The sequence below is a fragment of the Molossus molossus genome, unplaced genomic scaffold, assembly GCF_014108415.1.
Source record: "Molossus molossus isolate mMolMol1 unplaced genomic scaffold, mMolMol1.p scaffold_m16_p_3, whole genome shotgun sequence".
Classification (NCBI taxonomy): Eukaryota; Metazoa; Chordata; class Mammalia; order Chiroptera; family Molossidae; genus Molossus; species Molossus molossus.
This window is the reverse complement of record NW_023425366.1, coordinates 81478755-81501457: the sequence shown is the minus strand read 5'-3', so window position 1 is coordinate 81501457 and position 22703 is coordinate 81478755. Positions and strand designations below refer to the sequence as shown.

Here is a 22703-nt window from a genome sequence, read left to right as displayed (position 1 = left end):
AGAGCGTTGGCCCTCAGACCAGAGAGTCCTGGGTTCAGTTCCCGCTAAGGGTGCGTACCTAGGTTGCAGTTTGTCCCCACCCCCAGCTGGCGAAGTGTGAGTGGCGACCACTCGATGTGTCTCTCTCACATCAATGTTTCTCTTGCTCTCTTCCTCCCTCTCTCCCTCCTGCTCTAGCTGAAGATGAATGCAAGTGTCCTCGAGTGAGGACACAATAAAGAATGAATGAATGAATGAATGAATGAATGAATGAGATCTCACCTGTCCAAGGGGGATGTGAGATCTACTCCAGAGGCCTCAAAATGACAATCTTTTCTAAAACCCTGATCTCGTAAGTCCCAACGCTTGGCAGTAGTCTTTGTTTCGTATTTCAGCTGTTCATTGAGTGGTTTGTTTTTTTTTGTTTGTTTGTTTTTTTGTTTGTTTTTTTATCCTCACCCGAGGACATTTTTCCATTTTTTGTTCAGACAGAGCAGGAGGGAGAGAGAGGAAGAGAGAGAGAGAGAAACATCGATGTGAAGGGACACATCGAGTGGTTGCCACCCGCACGACCAACCAGGGCCGGGGACAAACTGCAACCGAGGTACATGCCCTTAGCGGGAACCGAACCCGGGTCTCTCCGGACCGCAGCCCGATGCTCTAACCACTGAGCCAAACCGGCCAGGGCTCATTGAGTGGTTTGTAATAGCTAATGCTTTCTAGGCATTTCCCAGATATTCACATGCTTCATTGTCAAAACCCTGTGATATACATTCTGTTCTGTCCTTGTCACAGGTACAGAAATGGAAGCATAAAGAGAAACTTCCCAGGATTGTACAGACGGTACATGGAGCTGGGAGTTGAGCCCAACTCAACCATCGTACAGGGTTTCCTTTCATTTGTGTCTGCGACTGCTCTGAGCTTTTGATCACATGTTCCTAGGAGAGTGTATTCTATTTAAGAAGCCTGTTTGACTAGACTTGTATCGTAATATCTATTCAATACCCAGATGAATGTTTTTGATAAAAATGAAGTGAATATGATTAAAAGGATATGGTCACCTTCAAGTGGCCAAAGAATTCTAGGCATTCCAGAGCCCAAAAAGCAGATTTGTCAGTAAGAAATAGGGTGATCTTCCCCCAAGAGGGCCTTCCCTTCTGTCCCCTGTTTACTGCAAGGGAGACAGGCACTGAGACCTTTGTCTCACAGTCTGTGTGTTGAGAGGTGTCTGAGGATTAGTGCTACGATACTTAAGGTGCCAGGAGAATAAGGCTTCCTCTTTCACAAGAATTAGTGTTCTCCCACCCTGAGGTTAGGGCTACAGGCTCCTACTAGAGTCAGCTCAGTTACTGTGAGTTACAGAGTGTTGGGGTTGGTGACGAAAACCAGGGAACCTATTGAAATGGGCAGCTGGGGCTGAATGGCAAGGCAGCAACAGGAGGCCAGGTCCTGAGGAAGCACGCGGAGCATGGCAGCGAGGCCATGCGTCCAACCCAGCGGCAAGGGGAAGGCGATCAAGTGTTGCTGGGACCAGATGGTAGTCAAAGGGACAAGAAAAAGGAGAAACGTGGTGTGAGAAGAGGAGGTTAGTCAAACACCAGCAGGTGATCATGAACCGAGATGGCCACAGACCCAAAAGCAAAAAGAAAACCTTGATTCTGAGGAAGTGCTTTGTCCAGTAGGGAAGTTTTAAAATTAATTCTAAGACCCTTTCATATTAACGAAGTACTTACAGGACTGTGGCACCAGATCTGAGGTGCCAGAACTTTAAGTGGGGCACCTGTCTAGAGAAGGGAATGTGATGGTCCACTCAAGGGTGCTGTTTTAATAGCCACCTGAAGCCGGCTTCCTGAATGCAAGTCACGTGGATGGCGTCTTCCAAAGTCAGACTGCAGCTGGGAGGTAAAACCTGCACTTAGAACACAATTAACAAGTTGTTGGTGAACAAAGATTGCAAATTTAGATTTTCATCAAAGGAATCAAATTTCACAAAACCAAGATTACATTTTAAGTAACCTCTAGATTCTGGGAAAGAGGTTTGTGTTGGCGGGATTACAGAATCAGACAAGCCAAAAACTCAGAAAATTGAAAGCTAATAGTCAGAATGTGGATTTTTTTTTAACATCAGCAAGAGGATGTCATGGCAGAGATAAATTAAATGCAATTATTTTCTTGAGTCCCCTGCCCTCTAACTACACACAGACTCCTAGCAGTGGTATCTTTCACTCTTGAAAGAAATAGGAGAGAATAACATGGATCACACAGATAAACAGTTCAATTTATAGAGTACATATTTAGTGGCAGCACAGAGCTATCCTCTTTTTCTAGCAAATGTTCTTTTTTTTCTCTTGCTGAACAAAAACAGCCAAAATTAGTACATATGCAAAAGAGGACACCTTTCGGAAGGTTTGCATTATCATGAGGAGTGACTGAGATTGTAAAGCAATTTATATATGCAAATCTTGCATGATATTATACTCAACAAAGAAATTAAACCTTGAGAAACTCCGGGTGGGGGAAATCCAGAATTAGCAGCTGTTGATTCTACAGCCATACAAAAAAAACTATAGGTTTGGGTTTGTTAACTTTGCACATGAGCAACCAAAGCCTGTTGGGCTGGGAAGTGTGTGGCTAAAGCTATCTGATGCTTGGAATGATGTTTTGAGGCCGATATTTTGAGTCATGAGGTTTGATCAGTGCTTGGAATGTTTCAGAAAGTTTCATGAAACCTGTGTGTGCACGCATGTCAGTTAAGGACTCCAGGTAGGTTGTGAGAAATACTGAAGTGGCTGTCACCGAAAGAATGCCAACATGGAAGGAGATTGCCTGGCAGTTAGGACAGCAGTGGAGTCCTCTGCTTGGTTGCATGGTAACAGTGGGACTAATTGCTTGTCCTTGTTTCCTATGGGCTGTATGGACTTGTTCAGAGACAATGTGGTACATGTATGATGACTTGCTTCTGCCTGAGCCCCTCCCGGCCTCCCAGGTTAGTTGTTCTTTTTTCCTCTGTGTTCAGAACTGACTGTAATGATCCCCAGCCTCCCTAAGAGACCAGGAGGTCTTTGAAGGCAGAACAGAACAACACCCATCACTGTACTGCCAACACCTAGTCGGTATGTGACATAGTAGGGCATCAGCAAATTTCAGCTACTCATTTGGACCAAACCCCAGTTGCCAAGTTAGTGTGACAGATGGCTTGAGAACTTTTACATTTGGTTAAAGAGTACATTGAGGGAACTTAGTTCGGTCATTATTACTTTAGCTTTCTCTCTATTGCCATTTGTTTATTCAACAAATACTATGTGCCTTCTACATGCCAGGTGCTGTTCTTAGGTCTGGGGATACAGACACAAACAGAACTGATGTCATCCCTGTTCTGATGGACCTTACATTCCAGAGGGAGACAGATGAGATGTATGTCCAGTGGTGATATATGTTAGAAAGAAAAAAACCCTACAGGGAATGAAGGAGGGAGGGATGCTATTACAGTGATCAGGGAAGACCTGTCTGCAGGGATCTTTGATTTGAGAGCTGAATGAAATGAGGGACAGCGCCATACGAAGGTAGGGGAGAGAAGAACAGGGCCAGGGTGCGAAGGCCAGGGTGTGCTTGACACACATAAGCAAGGAGGTGATGTGGCTGGGAGTGCAGTGAGCAAGGGGAGTGGAGGGAGATAAGGCCTGAGAAGACAGATCTGGCTAGACCACCTGTAGCCTCGCCGGCTATGGGAAACAATCAGGATTTCTCTGGAGTGTTTTGAAGATATACCTGAATTTTTTTTTATTTTTTATTCGTATACTTTTTTATTGTGGGGCAGGGTAGGGGAGATGTCGAGAACAGGAGGAACTAGCAAAGAAAAGGCCAGAAGGCTTTGTCCCAAAAGCCTATTACAGAAAGTATTTTCAGAAGCGGCCCGAGTGATCAGTCACAAAATGCTCTCTTTGCTCCACTCGCTCCCTTTAAGCCCAACATAGTCCCAAACTTTCACATTGGGTCATTTTCTCCTATCGGACAGAGTTGTTATATTCCATAAAAATAAACTATAATTATTTTTGGACATTTTCAGCTTATTTTGAGTGTATTTTCCCCTAAAAGGAATGGCTTAAAGAACCGAGTGGCAGGACACCAGCCAGGAGTGATTTGAAAACGGCCTCTCCCTGATGGATAGTCCAGGGCGGATAGATGCCGATGATGTAGGATGTGGGCGCATCCGGATTAGGAGGACTGGCCTCTGCCTTCCACTGTCACTTGGATCAATTTATTTAAATCACTGACTTTTAAAAATTAATTTTATTATCGGTTGATTGATAACAAATACAGTTTCAAGAATCCTGAAATACTGACATGTTATTTTCCTCTCGAAAAGCTCTTTGGTAGTCAGATTGTGACCAGAAAGGTGCCTGGGCAGCGTAAGATTGGACAAAGGGGATGCTTCTGCTGGGGATGCCGTCAAGTTTATCTTTGATTTGAGGTTTGCCTTGTGCAAGCCGCTCGCAGGACTGATGAGGCGGAAGCCTGAAGAAGGCTGGGTGGTGGCAGAGGCGAGGATTTAGAACTCAGATTTTTTTTTTTAACTGCCAGGAATATGTTTTTTTCTCTTCTCCTCACCTTCCTTTATTTCTGTATCATAGGATTTGCTTTAAAATGTATGTTTTAGAATGTTCTGTCATTATTTTAAACGGAGAAAGTCTAATTTTTCAGGAACTCTTGTCTACATATGACATTACCACCAATCACACTATTAAAATAACTAGAAGAGCCCTGGCCGGTTTGGCTCAGTGGTTGGAGCATCGGCCTGTGGTCCAGAGAGACCCGGGTTCAGTTCCCGCTAAGGAACCGAACAGTTTGTTGCAGTTTGTCCCCGGCCCTGGTTGGGGTTGTGTGGGTGGCAGCCACTCAATGTATCTCTCTCACATCGATGCTTCTCTTTCTCTCTCTCTCTCTCTCTCCCTCCCTCCTACTCTATCTGAATAAAATATGGAAAAATGTCCTCGGGTGAGGATTAAAAAATAATAAGAAAATAAAATAAAATAACTAGAAGAATTTGTTTTTAGCTCTAACTATGATTTTGGGGTGTATTGTAGTTGTCCGCTGTCAGTGGGTTTTTATGGGTCTTGCAGGTGTAAAAATCCAAAAGGGCAGTTGCATTCTTTTGGGGGTATAATGAGATGGGCTTGCTGTTGGCTGCTTTGCCAGCTGCTGTGTGTTGATGGTGCATGACTGGGTCAACCCTCTCATCCTTTAAAAACAAAACAAAAAACTGCTAAACTATACATAACATAAAATTCACCATTTTAACCATTTTGACGTGTACAGGTCTGGGGTATTAAATACATTCACATTGTGGTTCAACCTTCATTGCCATCCATCTGCCGCACTTTTCATCTTTCCAACTGAAACTCTGCCCATTAACCCTTCACTTTCCATCCCCTCCCCGAGCCTGGCAACCACCATGTTGCTTTCTGTCTATTAATTCGCCTAACCTAGATACCTCGTAAGTCGTGTCAGACAATAGTTGTCCTTTTGTAACTGGTTTCTTTACCTTAGTGTGATGTCTTCAGAGTTCATCGATGTTGTAGTATGTGTCAGAATGTCCTTTTAAGGCTGAATAGTATTCCATTGTATGTATATATCATATTCTGTTTTTCTCTTCAATGGATGAACACTTGGGTTGCCTTCACCTTCTGTCTATTGTGAATAGTGCTGTTGGGAACATGGATATCCAAACAGCCGAGTGCCTGCTTTCACTTCTGTGGGGCGTATACTCGGAAATGGAATTGCATGAGCATATGATTCTATGTGTAATTTTTTGAGGAATTGCTTCTCGATAACAATCTACACTGTTTTTTATAGTAGCTGCCCCACTTCATGTCATTCCCACCAGCAATGCACAAAGGTTCCAATTTCTCCTGTCCTTGCTGATACTTGTTTTTTGTTTTTGTTTTTTTAAATAGTCATCCAAATAGGTGTGAGGTGGTATCTCATTTGAGTTTCTTTTTTGCATTTCCCTAATGGTTACTGATGGTGAGCATCTTTTTAATGTGCCTGTTGGCGACCTCTTCTATGGCGAAATGCCCATTTTTTAATTGGGTTGTTTGGGATTTTTTGTTGTTGTTGCACTGTAGGAGTACTCCCTTCATACTTTCTGGGGATCCCTTTCCTACCCCTCTTCTCCCTCGTCCGTGTCTGATTTCCTCCGTGGTTGGGGCTCTGCCCAGCACTCACTCCTTGGCATTTCCAGATGGAGTGGCAGTGAGTGTAAAACGAAGCGTGAGAATAAACTGCTTCTCCACAGAAAACACATGGGCTCTGCCCAAGCCCGGGAGGCTCCTTCTCCAAGGTGTCCAGGAAGAAGTCACTTCAGTACCTCGTGGGACCAGTGTGCATGTCACAGGCTGACACCCAGCAGCTCCCCTTATGGACAGACTAGCACTGTTAGGCAGGCACCAGCTCTAAGAGTTATGTCATGGCATGGGAAGAGTTACATTTCCTCACTGACATGCTGTGATTTCACAGTATTTAAAGAGGAGTTTTAGGAGAGGGCTTTAGCAAGAGGAGCCTGTGGAGAGGAGCCAGGAAGTCTGAGACTGGCCTGTTAGATTAGATAACTGTTACTTTATTTCTTGGTGCTGGGAATCTAATCCCAGTTAAACCAAAATCTAATTTATTTTCATGCTTGATTGGGAGCACTTCTGATTAAGTGTTGGGATGAGAGTCCGCGTCATATAAGGCTACTGTGGGGATGAGATAGTCCAGGGCTGCTGTGCCTGGACCGATTATTAATAGGGCATTAATAGTGAGTAGGGGGAAAAGCAGGTGAGTTGGACCCCAGGACAGGAGGAGTTTTTATTTCCAACTCAGAATGGGTAGATTTAAACTAAAATTTGGGATCCCCCTTTTTCACGATGCCCTGGTATGTGTAAAGTGCCTTCTGGTATGATGGATGGAGTGACTTCCAAGACTGTTTCTCATTTTGGGCTTCGGAGCTGCTTATGTAAATGCTGTCTGGATACACACGTAATTACTGCCAAAGAAAGTGTCTGATGCTGATAGAGCTGCCTTCAAACCCTTTAATTTTCCAAGTGTCGAAGATGGGGCATCTTTTTTATTTGGCATTAAACTGTCCTCAACTGGCAATGACAGCATATTGGGGTTGACATAATATGTTAAATGACCAGGGAAGGTCTCTGGTTTTTTTTGTGTTTTTTTTTTTTTTTTTGACCACCTTCTTTACTATCTGCCCACTGGGTCAGGTGCCTTGATTCATCACCTCAGTTTCTCTGTCTGTAAAACTGTGGGTGGTCAAATTGTGGGTTTCAGTATCCCAGCTAGTGGTCTGTGGAAAGCTGCTTTTCTGGGCTATACATTCCTTATTAGAAAGTGGTGAGAATAGGAAGATCCACCCTAAACAAATGTTAAAAGACCACTGACATACCTATGTCTTGCTTATCAAAGTGCTTGGTACCATTGGTTCTCTCCTGCTGCCATAACAATAACAATAATAATAATAATAGTTGCTGTTTTGCTACTACACTTCTTCCTTGCTACAGTGAGTGTCCCAGGTAGACAAGAAGCACTTTATAAGCTGATCGTTAGTAGCTGTGGTTGTACATGAGCACTGGAGTAATTTAAAGGAAGTTCTTAAGTGGAGACAAATGTATCATGGAGATGATATCAGGAATCCTCGAGTCTCGGCCTGCTGATGGTTTTCACTCTGGAACTTAAATGCCAAAAGTACATTACCTGGGAAAAGGTTCCTCCAGATACTGCTACATCTTAGAAAAGAAAGATGGGTATTTCATTCTTTTGGATTCACAGAGCCAGAATGTTAATGAGCTAACAAGTGGCAATACTAATTTGCTTTTAAATTTCTATTAGTTTTATTATTTTTGTTAATTTCGTTGTAATTTTGCCCTGGCTGTGGTATTGTCAGGTCTTCTTGTGCCCAGAAACTGACTGTAGGATGGCCGTCCTGGTTGAGGCATAACACGAGAGAGGGAGGGCACAGCAGACCCTCCCTGCCCCTGCCCAGGGTAAGGACCATGCAGAGAAGAGACCATGTTCATGTAATGAGTAACTTTCTCCCGGAGATGAGTTTTATCAGTGATGCACTGCCTTGTGAATTCCCATCCCAGCTGTGATCTGTTATAGGACGAAGGCTGCAGCTACGCCAGGGGGAGCTTTGCTTGGAAGCAGCAGTGATGGTGGAGGAGACACCCCAGCTGGAGGTGAGAGAGGAGCTTTGATAAATGGGTTTGAGAGGACTTGGGATGTGCCCACAGCAGTGAAGGCCATCCCAGTTTCTGTTTACAGCTAATGTTTTCATTTGAAAGTGTTTTATTAAAGCCTCTGGGACCTTATCGAGGTTTCCTCTAATAGCAGGAAGTGGTGGAATATTCCCTTTCGTGTTTTGAAGTTGTTAGTTTGGTCTTTTGCTGAGGAGTGTGTACCTGAGGGCAATGGGAAAGAACCAAACAGTCATAGACCTCAGGCTCTAACATCTCACTTTTTGGTTGTGAAGTTCGGGACCCCTTGACTTCCAGCTCCGGCTCCTCTCCATGGACACTCCTGCAGTGATGTCGCAGGTTCCCATGGCTTAAACTACCATCTCTAAGAGGTTGCCTCACAGATCTTTATCTCCAACTCAATTTGACTATTCAACAGGTAAAAGGAGAAGTACAGGTCTTATGTAAAAACTTCTTTCTTCTCTTTTCTCTTGCCCTCTTGGGATAAAAAAACAAAACAAAACTCAAGTCAGTCCTTCTTCCCTCAGCGTTACTCCTTTGCGCAAGGATGCCAGCTCATGTCAGGTCCCACAGCATGTCGCCTTCTCCAGAGGCCTTTCTCACCTCCCAGTTGGGCAGCGCGTGTACCGAACACAGCCGGGGTGGGCGACACTCCTCTCCCCCCTGACTTACCCCTTAGTGCTTGATAATGGGATCAGCTTATGTTTTTCTCTGTCTTAGAAGCTCAGCTGGTGGGGGGTGGTCAGTGGCCAGAAAAGTGTTTTCTTCTCAGAGCACGTCCTTGCAGGGTGGTTGACAGGGGACCTGGCAGTTAAGAATAATAAAAGGAAGAAAAAAGGAAAATAAGAATGGGGGGGGTAGCAAACGGCTGGGTATTCCCCCTGAGGAAGACAGGTGATCAGAGTGGAGGCTGTTTGGGAGCAGGTTCTCCTCCAGGGATGGTGGAGTAGCTCTGGGAGCTGGAATTAGGGTGTGTTATTGTATTAGAAATGATAAATAAAAAGGATGCGAATGCTAATGTTCTGTTGAAATATTTCAAGTGAAGCAATATGATACAAAATCACTTCTGCTTTGCCTTGCAATTATTCCTTTCATGTGTATCAAAGGATAAATCTATACTTTTTAAAACATGGTGCCTTCAGTACAACAAAACTCTGGTTGTTTAATGATGCACAATTATAGTTCTGATATTCAAAAGCATTCTGTTAGAAATTACTGTTGTCCGTTGACAGTCTGATTAATCTATAGTAAAAATTGTTAGAACTCGTGAGAATGTAGCCTAATGCCTCTAGCCTTATCAGGGTTGCTTTCCAAATTAGAAATAATGAATATGTGGAATTAAGGATAAGGGTGTGGAGAATAATTTTATATGTAATGTGCCCTACTTATGAAAAGTCGTCCTTTCTCACAAAGGTAGGGAAGTCCCTGCAATTAAGCTTTAGTAATCATTTGCAAGGGACAGAAATATGTTAATTTCTCAATGCATGATTTCTTAATTCAGTGGAAATGATAAAGATCTTAATTCTTTTCACTAATTTAGGTTTTTACAAATATTAGTGTTCATAGGTTACTGTATGGAGCTAATAAGGGATTCCAATGAGGCCTGGAGTTACTGGGTAGATGTCATTCAAAATATGACTGCAGTATTCCTCAGTGGTACAATTTGAGTTTTCAGCAAAGCAATCAGACCGTGATACTCCAGGTGACTCTAAGTGCCCTGAGCCAGTGGCACTTACCTGGGCTGGATGGGAAGAGGGGCACATCCTGTGCCCCGAAATGAGGAGGCTGATGTGCGGTGTCTTATACTAAGCACAGCAGTTGGAATTGAGAAGTTAGCGTGATCAGTTATGTGGAGAGTTCCGAGGTTTATGACTTAGATAAGAAATTAACCTTTGTATTGCTCTTCCAACTATCAAGGAGCCCAGGTGAAGACTGATGGGCTATTGCCTTTATATTTCCGCCTTGAATTCACCAAGTCAAGTGAAGAACAATTTTAACTTGCTTTTAAAAAAATACTCTAACATATTAATAATTAATAGGAAGAGGCCAACTTAAGAAAAAACATGCTGGGTCATACATTTCTGGACAGCACAAACCAGACTAGAGTGGTGACGGTGAAGGCAGTTGCAGTACTCGGGCAGCCCTCCCAGGCCTGAGCACTTTGCATGCATTTTGTATGTATTTGCCTGCTTAACACCCTTCACGTTAGGGTACCTAAACCCATGGCCGCTGCTGCCCTCACCAGCTGTGCCTCTGACCGCTTCTCACCCTCATTCTGGTCTCCAGCCAGCTCAACTGCTATCATCACCTTCAAGTGCCTATTTGTCTCTTGACCTCAGAACATCACATTTGCTGTTCCTCTCTCTGCTGGAATGATACCCGTATCCTCAGCCATTGCTAATCTACCTCCTGCTCATCTCATGGGACTTAGTTTAAGTGTTAGTTCCCCCTAAAATGTCTCCTGACCTCCCCACTCTGGTCCAGATTCATCCTCTCTCATATGCCCCAATGACATTGGCCATTCTGTGGTATAGCACTTAATGCATTGTCCAGGCCTACAGACTTGGTGTGTCCTCCTGGAGCGGCTGCTGTTCACCGCTGATCACTCAGCATTTCCTTGTAAATGAATGACCTTCATTTAAACCTTGCAATAGTTCTACGGGACTAAGGGGTCCTATCTTTAGAGGTACTGAGTAGTGAGGGAAAGGAAGCTCAGGCAGGTTAAGGGTTTTGCCCAAGGTCACACATTTAGTAGTTGACAGGGCCAAGTTTAAATGGGTCTGAATCCAGAAGTTCCTGCTGTTTGCAAGATACCCATGGCCTTCTGGGACCATATAGTCAATGGCCTCTGGAGCTGGCATCTGTTAGGACCTGGGGTTGGTGAGTGGGTTGATAGGTTGCAGGGAAGAAGAGGCCTTGGGGATAATGTCCAGGTTTCTGAGAGGGTTGTGCTGATAGGTGAGATTAGGTTTCATGTAAAATCCAGTTTGTGGGCAACAATGAGTCTGGATTGGGCATGCTGGCTTGGAGATGCCTGTGGTCAGCTTAGTGGGAATGTGCAGCTGGCTACGGAATGGTAAGGCTCCGAAAGAGGCCAGGATCGGGAATGTCTGGTCCTCAGGCTGTTCACGCACAGTGCAGATTTCTTGACGGCTGATGTCATACTCATTCCAGCCCCTCCCCATGGATGCCTGTGCCTCATGGACCACATAAAGAAGGAGCAGTGTGAAGCAGCCAAATGGTGCTGTGTCCTGGAGTGCAGATCAAAGACCACAGTCACCGCCTTCCAGCATTTTATGTGTGTATAATGTACACACATGTTTATGGCGCAGATCTGCCATTTAACTGACACCAGTTGTGCTTTTTTATTTTATTTTAATTTTTATTAATTTTTAATTTTTATTTTTAACTTTATTTCTTTTATTTCTTTATTTTTGTTACAGATGTTTCTCCCTCCCCCCCCCCCACACCCTCCTCCGTATCCCGCCCCCCACCCCCACCCTGCAAGCATTGTTGTCTATGTCCATTGGTTACACATATGTGCATATAAGTTCTTTGGTTTATCGCATCCCTCCCCTCGCCCCCCTCCTCTGAAGTTTGTCAGTCTGAACCATACTCCTTTCTATGTCTCTAGGTCTGTTTTGTTCATCAGCATTTTCTGTTCATTATACTCTATAAATAAGTGAGATCATGTGGTATTTGTCTTTCCCTGATTGGCTTTTTAAGTCATAGTTCTTTAACTTTTTAAGAAAAATCCGGCTCTGGCTGGTTTTGCTCAGTGGTTAGAGCATTGACCTGAGGACCAAACAGTCGCGGATTCGATTTCAATCAAAGCACATACCTTGATTGCAGCTCGGTCCCTGGCCCTGGGGTCATGCGGGAGGCAACCAGTCGATGTGCCTCTCTCACATTGTCTGTCTGTCTCTGTCTCTTTCTCTCTTTCTCCTCCTCCCTCCCACTCTATGTGAAAATAAATGGAAAAATATCCTCAGATGAGGATTGGAAAAAAAAAAGAAAAATCTGATTATTTCACCACTTCAAACCAGCATTTCTACCTTTAATTCCTCCTCAGAAAGCAGGGAAAGGGGTAAGGCACACATAGGTGTGACCATATAAGTAATGCATGTACACACAGAATCTGAAAAATAAATGAGTAAACTTCCAAAAATCTTATAACATATTTTCAGCTAATATTTCAATATGTTTTTTTAGTTTTTAATATTTCTTTAAAGGTATCATACTTGGGTTTTGTATAGTATAGCTTACTTTTTCTCAAGTTTTCCTTGATATATTTTCTTTTTAAAAACTTAAGTTTTAATAACTCTGAAAGTTCATATTACATATCATAAAATACAATTAACTATTGAATAAATATTTAGGTTGTTAATCTTTGTTCATATAAGTAACACACCTGTATAACGTGTTTTCTTATATCTTGGCAGGTGAGGGGATATGTGTAAATACAGAAGCTGAGCAGTGTATTTATTGTGCAAGTTGGTGTCTGATGTTAAGAAAAAACAAGGGTACCTTGAGGCCCTGGTGTTGTCTTTGTAAAATAGTCCAAAGACTAAAAAGGTCAGTTTAAAAAACCAAATGCACAGGCTGTAATAAATGGGGACCATCTGTTCCACCTAATCCTGCTTGCTCAGTCTTCTGCCTGTTGCTTATTTAAGAACGCCTTTAAGCCCAACCAGTGTGGCTCAGTGGGTTGGGCATCGTCCCATGCACCAAGAGGTCTTCTCTTCGATTCCCGAGCCGGGTTTCAGGCTCAATTCCAGTAGCAGGGTGTGCAGGAGGTGTTTTTCTCTCATCGGTGTTTCTCTCTCTCTCCCTCTCTCTCTCCTCCCCCCCCCCCCCATCTAAAAGTCAATAAAAACATATTTAAAGAAGAAAAAGAATGCCTTAAAAATGGTGAAGAATTGTTGCCAGGTGTTTACATGGCACCAGGGAAGGAGGGCAGAGAAACCAGTAAGGCAGGGCACCAGTTTCCAGAGCCAGCTTGGGCCGCCACACAGTTTTATACTGGTTACCTTTTGGGGCCAGCATAACTGTGGCCACTGTGGCTTTGACATTGTGATCTGTGGGTGTGAGGGATGGGGAAGGTGAGTTAGCTGCCCCCCCCCTTTTTTTAACTACCAAGTGAAACCAATTTTAAATGATTTTTTAAAAAGGGTATTTCAGCCTTGTCAGTGTGGCTCAGTGGGTTGGGCATCATCCCGTGCACCAAGAGGTCACCAGTTTGATTCCCAGCCAGGGTACATGCCCAGGTTGTGGGCCAAATCCCCAGTGCGGGGCATGTAGGAGGCAGCCAATTGATGTTCTCTCTCATCGATGTTTCTATCTCTCTCTGCCTCTCCCTTCCTCTCTGACTAAAATCAATAACAACACAAAAAAAGGGTATTTCACTTGAACATCTAAAAATGTATTACTCCCTCATCATATGTCATTGGTACTTACCTGTCTCTGCATGATCTGATGCTAGTCTGTTGTCACAAAATCTTCTGTGAACAAATCTAATTGTAGGAAGCTTAAAACTTGGGCTCAGTGGAGCCCTTTTTAATCATAAGGGCTGTTGAATTTTATTTTTTGGCCAAAGAGTATTACCATTATGAATTGCTAGTGTTTCTCTGTTTTAATGGTGACTTCCTATAAATAACAACAAAATTATTACTTGGAAATCCCTAAATTGAACTATGTTGCTAAGTACAAGTCTTCAGTTAAAGGCTCCATTTAATTTTTGTTTAAAGTGGATATGACCAAAATGCTATTCTAGAGCAACATTTAACCTACTTGCTTGGCAGACTGTGCTGTGTAATCAATTTAGCTCCTGGAATCAGAGTAACTATTTTAGCAGAATGGAGGAGGGCCTCCTTATAGCTTCAGGGTGTTTTGCAGTTTTTTGTTTTGTTTCTTTTAAGGAGCTCATTAACCCAATAGCCCACCCTGGATGACCTACTGGCTGAAGGCTTTGGTTGCTAGGATGGTCTTAGGTCTTGGCTGCTTTTAGGAAGGGAAGGGAAGGCTGCAGGCCATGTGAGTGAAGCCATCTGCAAGCTGGCCTTCCCTCTGTACCCCTTCCCCCGCTTCTCTGGCACGCTGAAAGTCAAGCTGAGAAGATAGACAGGGTGAGTGGGAGGTGTCAGAGCCTGGTTTCCTACCCAGAAATGTCATTGAATGCAAATATATTTGCTCAAGCCTAAGGCATACCATTCATTCAGAAATGAGTATTTGTGAAAATAGAAAAAGTTGACTTGGGGAACTTGGGTGATGAAAGCCTTTATACTTAGAGATTCCGATAGCCCAGTAGTAGGCCCATCAAAGGACCGTAGTAGAAACTTGACTGATTGAATGATTGCAAATAGCTTTCAGCGTGCTGGCCTCACTGTCATCAGCCTTCAAAGCATCTTTTGTTCAATTTAAATGATCCCCGCTTAGTACAGTTGCTTCTGTACTGGTTTCCCCCTATCCTAAGGGGATCCTGGTCTGCTAAGAATTATACCATCCTTAGCATAGTAGAAGAAGGAATCGACCAGTTTCTAAAGTCTAGTGTCTGATCTATGCTCTGCTCTAACTACTGCTACACACTGCAACAAGCATCGAGGCCATCACAGGAAGGACATCTTGTCTGATAGCATGACTGAAGTAAGTCCCTGTTGACCTTCACTGACCTTCTGGAAGTGTCCCACCTTACTTCTGATGGCTGGTGGGTGTACAATGTTCAGCAATTTGTGTGTGCTGGAGAACCTGACTTTTCTCTGTGCAGAGGTGAAACTCTCTCTTCCTCTGCATGTCGCTGGGACAGAAAGCAGCCCATAACTAAGAGTGGAATTTAGGGCCCTAACATGGTCAGCAGAACTGAAGGATGAAGAAAGGAAACAGAGCAGAGCATATTTCATGGAGGAAGGGCCTATTAACCTATCCACCCTTGATATTACTCAGGGTTTCTTTCATCATCCAGTTTATTATTATGGACGATCTTTATTACCATAGGCATTTGCATAGCATTATTTGCATTTCTTTCCTTAATCCGGTTAAATCCTGAAAATGCCCTTCCTTGGGCCTGCTGACTCTGCTTGGCTTTACCACATGCCTGCACTCACCCCTCTTTACTGGAAACCCTACGGCTCTTCATCTCTGCGTGCACACGTTAAGTGCTGTGAAACATGTCCTCCTCCCGTTTCTCAGGCCTAAGTTTTTCCTCCTCTACAGGCTTATAAGCACCATCCATGGCTGGGAGTGTTATGTATTCCTCTGCTGTTTCTCTGTAATACTTACTACAGTATAGGAAAATACAGAGGATCCAGTTGAGAAAGACTATGCATACTGAAGGCATGGCTCAGAATAGAGCCCAGAACCCCCTCCTCTCAGCTTTATATAAACATCCTAAGATCTCCCTGCTCACCCACAGCACTTTCCCTGCAGGCGGCTTTTAGAAAACCCCAAGCAAGTCGAACCCTCTGATCCCCTCCTAGAATGTGCTGCAGCTGATGATGGAACTCTGCCAGAAGGGAAGAGGATACACATTCGTGGCGTTCCTACTGTTTGCTAGGAGCTATGCATCCATTCAGTAATTGGCAATGAGTCAGTTTCCTGCTTTGGAGGAAATGCAGCTTTTCTCTTTCCACTCCAAAAATGTGTCCAGTGTCGCCCTCGCCTCTCAGGTACGGTTCTCATAAATGTGTTCGTTAAGGGTAAGAGGCTCTTTTATTTTCCTTTCTATTGTCATGGGACTAATAGTCCTCTCTCCTTATTTCATTAACGTTCTCACATTGGTGAAATAGTAATAGTAACTTCTTTAAACTGTTCCTTGCCTCATTCTATGGCCCCTGTTGCTGGGCAGTCCCTAGAATCCGCGGCCACCTTATCAACACTATTGCATTTTTCTGATTCTGTGCTGCCTACGAACTTGATAGTCAGTGGTTTTATTAGCTGGAGATTGAAAATTCAAATGAATATAGGACAACAAAGTAACAGGAGCCTACTCAGATATGATGGGAGAGTAATGTCCCTTAGTTCATTCACTGGAGTGTTTCTTCGCAATCCTTGCATTATTGTGTTCATTTTTAAAGAATAATTACTGTATTTTGTTGAAAGAATAGGCTCATAAATTCCAAGAAGCTAATTATATTTTGTTACTGGTGTTGCTAGAATTCTAATAAGCTTATTCCTATTTCTAGGTTAGCTTTTGGAAAGGGGAACATAATCTAACATGGACAAGCATATCCTGGTAATTATAAATTATCAAGAAAGACATAATTATATTTTATCATTAAAAAGAATTTTCTAACACTTGGTTATGCTAAAATGAGTGTGGTAGAGCCTGATTTTAAATTGAAGAAATTAAATTGCTTCTCTATTTTTTATGTAGGTCTGTCAGGGAAAAGAATTAAGGAAAAGGATATCAACCTGATTGTACTTGTAGGCTCTTCTGAGATTAAAAAGAAAGAAAACCCACAGTATTTATAGAGATGATGGGTGATATTTAAAAGTCACTAGCAGAACAAATGTGGTCATGCCACGAGTCTTACAGCAGTAAAGAGACGATGGTGCTGGCTCCCATTCGAGAGCTTACTGTTGTGCTTACTATGATGTGGAACTTGAAACAGAGGTTAAATAGCTCGCCCAAGGTCACAAAGTGGCAGTTCCCTTTGGTGAAACTTGGGGGAGGGGGGGGAATCAAGAAAAAGAGAAAATATAACCAAGCTAAAGCTAGTCAAGCTCCAATTTTTTTAATACAGAGTATTGAATTTAAAGTAACTATATTTGTTAGGTTGGTCAGTCATTTTTGATTATACAAATATTCTACTCATTTGAATTTCTGTTAAGATAACCAACTCTCTCCATTTACCCAGAAATTTTAGTGTAAAAACTCTGATAATCCTGCCGGCCAGTGTGGCTCAGTGGCTGAGTGTTGTCCCATGGACTGAGAGGTCCCGGTTCGATTCCCGGTCAGGGCATGTGTCCAGGTTGCAGGCTTGATCCCCAGTAGGGGGCGTGCAGGAGGCAGCTGATCAATGTTTCTCTCTCTGATGTTTCTCTCTCTCTCTGCCCTTCCTCTCTCTTTAAAAAATCAATTTTAAAAAGTATTTGAAAAACAACAACTCTGATAGTCCTAAACAAACTGGGCTGGTTGGTTACCTTATTTCCAATGTAGATGGCAAGTTTTGTTTCTAATTTCACAGAGGGAATTAAATCCAGGTTGACTGATCATAAGAAACCCTTTTCTTTCTTCCTTTTCTTTTTTCTTTATCAACTAGGTCTCCTTTCTGTGGGTTTGTCTGTTTTGTTTAAGGTTTGAGCCTGGAGACCCTCACTGTGTATATAGTGCTTAGCACTTACTAATAATTTGCGCATCTAATGTTCTGGGTAGTTGGTAGAAGAGGTAATGACTTTGCCATTCTTAGTGATGGGGAAACTGAGTCAAGGGAAAGCAAAGCATTTCCCAAGGCTGTAAGAATCCACAGTACCCAGTCAACAGCATTACATCTTTGCCTGTGCTTGGAAATGTAAACAAAGGCCTCTTAGATAAAAATACTTCTTTTCATTATCTTAAGCATGCTTAACCATATAAGGGTCCAATTTTAAGTAGTACTGCTACAAGCGATGCCTTGGTTAAATTGCTTAAACTAGACTAATGGATCGAAAATTTAATGAAGCAAATATTTTTATCCTTAAACTGTTAGCCTAATTTAATCTCTCCTTGAGTAAAACTCATATATGCCATCTTTGTTTATTTGTTTATTTTTTGCAGGAAAATTTATGGAGTGAAGTGAAATAGTCATCTTTATGTCAAAGGTTTACCTAACATTTATATTGATAGAATTTGGGCCCTTCAATTTAAAGAGCAAAGACATTGAGCTCCTGGGAGGATAACATGCATGAAAGTTAGGGATGTAGCTTTGGTCTCATGGAATTTGGTTCCGAGATTTCCCTTTCTCAACTTTCTAGACAGAGGCCTTGTTACTATAGTCTCTGCTTTATCATGTAAGCTGACAAGTTGCAATGGGCCTTGCATCAGAAAACATGCCGCATTGCTGTAGCATCCCAGCAAACATGCTGCATTGCTGTAGCATCCCAGAAAACATGCCACATTGCTGTAGCATCCCAGAAAACATGGCGCATTGCTGTAGCATCCCATTGTGTGGACATAGGGAGTCAGGGAGAGTGGGGTAGGTACAAAAAATTGGATAGAATGATGTGTTGGGAGCCTGGGATTTTTATTCCATATGAGGTCTACTGTTGAAGGACTAGACTGAGTGCTTTATTTTCTTTGTTCTTCATTTCGTATCATTATCTTTTTTCATAATAATCTGAATGAATTTGATGTGTCCCCATGGTAAAATTGGAAATTCTATCAGTGAAAGGCTAAGTCATCAAATCACATGCATAAGCTTTCTCCCCGGGTTCCGTGGCAATTAGCTTAAGTGAATGCCTTCCCTGTTCAGACATCTGGGCAGCCATGACCTAAAGGTAAACAGCCCTGTTATCTATTACTGACTCTTAGAATGATTACATTTGTTACTACTTATGCTTATTTAAAGGATACATTGAAATTGCTAAAGAAAGAGTCTGTTTTTACTTCTTGTTGAATAAGTCTGAGTATTATTTTTGTAGTGCAGAAGTGATGAACGCAATCGGGATCTGTCTCCTTCAGGTACCCTTTCCTTTAGCATCCTGAAATGCATTGTGAATGAAAGCAAGTTTTGTTAAAACAATCCTGCTCTTCCCATCTCTTCCCCTGAAACATGTTCTTATGCTCTCTTCCTTCTACAGTGATGCTTCCTATGTCTCTCCATTTCAAAAGTGTAATTGTATTTCAGGCAAAACATGTGCGTATGATTTGGATTGAGCTCTGTGTAGTCTGCTGCCTTATCTCTGAGCTAAATCTTTCAGTGGGGAAAGAAAAATCAAAGCAGTCTGTCAGTGGGGTGTTCCTGCTACCCTTCCAGTAATCATCTTTATTGCCATGCATTTCTGCTGATTGCTGCTCTGACATTTCTATGAAAATTACCGAGGGCAGCAAACTAGATAAATTAGGCCCTTTCTGACCAAATGAAAAACCACTGACATTTTGGCAGTGCTAAACTCATTAACAGGATTAGCCAGGAGTCCTGCTTTTAGCAAAGCTCTATCCTGGGCTATGCCTGTAAGTTGGGAAAGATAAAGACCTTACAGCTCCTAATTAGCAAGTGTAATAAATGGCAAACAGTTTGTAGGAGTCCCTGAATAACATTAATCAGATTTAGAAAGCTACCACATTGAATAATTTGTTTCAATGTCATTGTGGGGAAAAAACAACACATTATTCCAAAGATATGAAGAAGTGTTTTTTTTTTGGTGTGTTATCATAGCAGTAGTTACACTCAAGAGATAGGAGTTTCACCACCTAAGCATCCTTGACTCCAAGTTTCTGATTCCTGGCAGCAGAGCCTGATGGAATCAAAGGGCTGGGTCCCCACCTGAAGACCATCACAGAGCCCTGATGTCTGGAAAGGACCTAGGCTACTGGTGTTCCCCCGTTCTGTAAGCAGAGAGTGACTATGCTTTGTCTCCCTCCAGCCTCCGAAGCTGGTCTGACTTTTGTTTCTCCATCTTTGTGTTTACTTAACATTTATATTACAGAGAAACACCCACCCTTTCGTCCCGCTATTTCCACTGCTATCGTCGCAGTTTCTTTTTCTTTTTTTAAAAAATTGATTTTAGAGAGAGGAAGGGAGAAGGAGAGAGAGAGAGAAAAACATTGACAAGAGAACATTGATTGGCTGCCTCCTGCATGCCCCCCACTGGGGATTGGGCCCACAACCTGGGCATGTGCCCTGACCAGGAATTGAACTGGTGACCTCTTGGTGCATGGGTTGATGCTCAGCCACTGAGCCACACCGGCCGGGCTGCTATCTTCACAGTTTCTCATTTTGCCGCCATTCTCCTTTTGTCCTTTTGGTACCCTTTGCTCCTCCCTGCCTTCTCACCTTTGAGAAACAGTCTGGCCTTTACAGAAAGCGCCAATGTTAATATTCCTGTACTTGTGGTCTGTACTAACCAGTTGGGATACTATTGGCTACAGTCGTTGGCTTCTCCAAGCTAGTCTGTCTCAGCTGTTTTTCTCTCCTGAAACCCAGTATTGGGGACCAATCTAGAAGCCAGTTAAGACTACCTCTGATAACCTAAGAGTAATGGAAGATTTTTTTTAAAAATTGACTTCCCAAACTAAAAAGTTTTTCTTTTGCCAACAGCTTCTGGAATGTTATATTAGTCAGTAAATGGGTGAATTGTTATTTCTAGGAGCTCATAGTCTTCTGTAATGGTTGGTAAATTTCACGATGCCTTGCATTATAACAGTATTCTCGGCCTGCTGGGTGGAGGGGAGGGCAAGGCAGATGTAACACCCTCCACCTGCCTGAGCTGCCTTTGACGCTCACTGGGAGACAACACAAAATTGTCTTCTGTTGTTATTGAAGTTATCGAGTGAGTCATAGAGACTCTAATGCCAGGTGTTTAGAGAAACAACATTATGGTGTGCTGTGGTCAGGGGAAGCTGATGAAGGTGGTCCACCCTGAAGGACCTCTCCTAAGCGGGAAAAAGGGATTTCTAGTGATGGGTGTGTGTGAGAGAGGGGGTGGGGGGAAGGGGGGAGGGGAGAGAGAGACCGAGACCAGCCTTGGATGCATGGGAGCACTAAACCTGTTCTGCTGAAAGGGTTTAATAATGCAGTCATTGCTAAATTCTCTTAATTAGCTAACTGTTGACAAAGTCATGTCTGTGCAGGATTCCCTGACCCAATTTATTGTTGGCCCAAGCCCACTTGCTAGCTGGTCAGTAACTTGGCCTTTTATTTAAAACACAAAATGGAACAGAACAATAAAGTGCCCTGGGCTTCAACTGGGACCTGGATCCTGGGCCAGGATTCCACTACCTAGTGTGTTGGTTTGAGCTTGATGTCTGATCCCTGAGCCTTAGGTTTTCTTTGTTCGTACACATATGATAGCTAGCTCCCTTGCTGGGATGCTGAAGATCACCTCACGTGCAACGAGGTGTACAGAGAGGCTTGGTACAAGCTCCAGGTGCCTTGGAGGAAGTGGTGCTGTTCCACCTGCTGCCCATCCTTCTCCCTAACAAATACAGATAAAGCCAGGGGGGAAGTATTGGGAGTTTCCCTGGGACTGACTGTGGCTGTTGTTGTAAGAAACCCTGCTATGTTGTAAATGGTCTAATTAATTGTTAGTGAGTACGCAGGAGCCCACTTTGGGAGAATACACATTTTGGTCTGGATTTTTTTCCTGTATAGGTTTTTTTTTTTTGGGGGGGGGAGGATCATGATTCCTTTTCTGGTGGTGGTGGTGGTGGTGGTAGGTAGGGTGTGTGTGTGTGTGTGTGTGTGTGTGTGTGTGTGTGTGTAAGGTGGAAGGGGAAAGGAGAACCAAGAGAAAAGAAATGTAGATGGAAGAGGTAATCACCTGAGCTGGGACCCAAAAGTGGATATTTTTAGGAGGAGTGAAGTAAAGGGAAACATAAAAAGTTAAAAATGAAAAAAACAAACAAAACCATCAAATTTCCTGGAGTTTTCATGGGACCTAGGGTCTTAATAAAAGTTGAAATCAAATGCCTGAGACCACCCCATACTGTGAGAGTCTCATTAGGTTTGTCTTTGAAAGGAGACTTACCATCTCTTTTTCTAAATTTATGTCTTGATCTCCCCACCTATATTATGGTAGGCAAAGTGGATACTTAAAATATGTTTATCTAGGGCTACTGCTTCCCATTTTGTAGGAACCACCCTGGACTCCATTTATACTGCTACATTGGGCCCTGTACACTGGACCCATCTTCTGGGTATTTGGAAACGGAGGATTTCCCACCCCTAGCCCGATTGTTTCTGAAACGAGAGATGTACACTCTGGTGGTATATGACCTGGAAAGGGGGTTGGTCTGCAAAGAAGGGCAAAATCAAGAGGTCTGCCCACGTGCCATTCCTAAATGGCACCCACTAGAGACCCCTGTGTACTTAGGACAAATAAAAAGGGAGTTGTTGGTTCGCTTTTTTACTTTAACTAGCTCAAGTTTAAGGGGCTTGTAACCAAAGGAGACTTAAGTGTAGTAGTTAAAAGCGGCCTGAGATTTTTACAGCTGCTCTGAGGACCTATTCTGAGGTAAAGTAAGCAGGGGGCTGAGTTACTGAAAATTTGGCCCCATAGAGAGAGCTGCTGTCCTTCCCAGACTGCAGACTGAAATGGGGCACATCCTGTGACGTCACAGCCTTGCTCTGAACAAGGAGCAGCATTTGTTAAAGGTACCAGGTAGGGATAAAATGACCACTAGGCTGCTTTTCAATCAAGTATCTATCTCTAGAATTAATTTCCTAAAGGCCTCAGAATGCTCAGAGGCTTGCGTGTGGGACTTGGGCCCAGAGCAGGGGTAGGCACACATGTCCTATAAAGGACCAGATAGCCGCCCTGGCCAGTTTGGCTCAGCGGTTAGAG

At 43.1% G+C, this 22703-nt stretch overlaps 1 protein-coding gene and 1 long non-coding RNA gene across 2 annotated transcripts in view; both read left to right on the top strand.

Moving 5' to 3' along the window:
* Positions 1-22703, top strand: part of MCC (MCC regulator of WNT signaling pathway) — a 253338-nt gene that overhangs the window by 5616 nt on the left and 225019 nt on the right. The gene's annotated exons all lie outside the window — the stretch shown is intronic.
* The window catches only part of LOC118642396, a 28496-nt gene continuing 18472 nt past the window's right edge, over positions 12680-22703 (top strand). The window contains exons 1-2 of the long non-coding RNA XR_004961707.1: positions 12680-12800; positions 15648-15886. This is a non-coding gene — a long non-coding RNA (uncharacterized LOC118642396). The remainder of the gene's footprint in view (positions 12801-15647; positions 15887-22703) is intronic.